The following is a 1,605-nucleotide window of genomic DNA, read 5'->3' as shown; positions in this document are numbered from 1 at the left end:
GTGTGTGTGCGAGGGGGGGTGGTGGGTGGGTGCAGACACGACGATTTCCATCGGATCATGAACTATTGCACACGCTGTATGCCCCGACATAGCTTTGGTCACTTTTTGGAAGCGGCTTGCTTGGAACCTGGTCATCCCGGGATGAGCGGAGATAGTGTCGCAGCAGAGGGACTGGAAAGCCCAGCAATATAATAATAGATTTCCATAAGAGGAAATTGAACTCGTGGCTTTCAAGTGCAACAGCAAAATCTTACCACTATACGAAAGACACCGATATTCTCAACAGTTTGAGCTGCTCCTACCACCAAGAATGCTTGTGTTTTTTAATTAATTAGAAATATTAATTGTGCAGTCACATATCATTATAGATAAAAGTTTGCTTAGTGCGCTTTTCTGTTGGGTTTTTTAAGTTTTGGGGTGCGGGGAGGGGGTGGGGGTTGAGGGAGGGGGTATTTTTGTTGGGGGAGGGGTGTTGTTGATGGGTTTGGTATTTTTTCTATCTTGCTTGGTTGGCTTTTCGGTTTTGATTTTGGTTTTTTCTTCTTTTTTTTTGTTTAGTTTGGTTGTTTTTGTTAAACTTCTCTTGTAATGCTTTATTTTTTCCCCTCCACAGATGTTTTAAAAAATTTAAGACACACAGCTCTGGATATCCCACAAGAGGCCTAACTACCAGCACCACCAGCACCATCACCATCAAGGACGACAACAGCAGCAGCAACAACACCTAGAACTGCAGGGGCAACAACGACAACAGCAGCAACCTTGCAAACTGTTTGCCCCATCGTCCATTCACCACAGCGATCTTATCATTGCCCCGTGAAAACAAAGGACACACCGGGTCTCTGATTTCTCACAATCTACTCGCCCTCCGTCCATCCACATAACCTCGCCCTTCGATCCTCGGGGTATTCGATCTTCCAACAATTAATCGAAGAAACAAGACCCGACCTTTTTTCACTCAGGATTTTCTTCTTCTCTGAATACGAGCCATATTATCTTGAAATGGTAGATGGAGAATTTGAAAAAAGTTTTTGTAAGTGCCGTTGAATAAGAAAGTTTCTCGGTGGACTACATTATCAAATTAAATTTTTGGTCTAACGTGTTAAGAAAAAACAAAAGGAAAGTATACGGCCATTGAAATTAATTTAAACTAAAAGCATTATCGTTACGAATTACATGTTCTTTTTCTGTGGGAGATAGATGTTTATTTCTAATAACTCACAGAGAACCCACCTGTTTAATGAATTGAGCACTAGAGTTTAATAGTAAACGTCACAAGACCGGAGAACAAATCTCTTTCTTCATCACGCTCGTGTACAACGACGTCCACTGTGTCCTCGACACGTAGAAGACGCCCACTGTGTCTGCGATTTGACCGTCTCAGTCTTGATAAAGTGGACACATCTGGGCATCGCACGGTCTTGTCATCGTGAACATAACCCGGAGAGGTGAAGGCTGTTGCCCCTTCTCCCTCTCCTTCCCTGCCGCCTTTTTTTCCACCCACCATCATCCGCCATTTTATTGCCAGCAAGGCACCCGTGTGACGTCACCAGCCCGACCCCCTGGCGAACTTCCCGGTCGACTTTGCGGTGCCCCACCACCCCC

Source organism: Aplysia californica, unplaced genomic scaffold (genome assembly GCF_000002075.1).
Source record: "Aplysia californica isolate F4 #8 unplaced genomic scaffold, AplCal3.0 scaffold00481, whole genome shotgun sequence".
Taxonomy (NCBI): Eukaryota; Metazoa; Mollusca; class Gastropoda; order Aplysiida; family Aplysiidae; genus Aplysia; species Aplysia californica.
Note: the sequence above shows the minus strand (reverse complement) of the source record.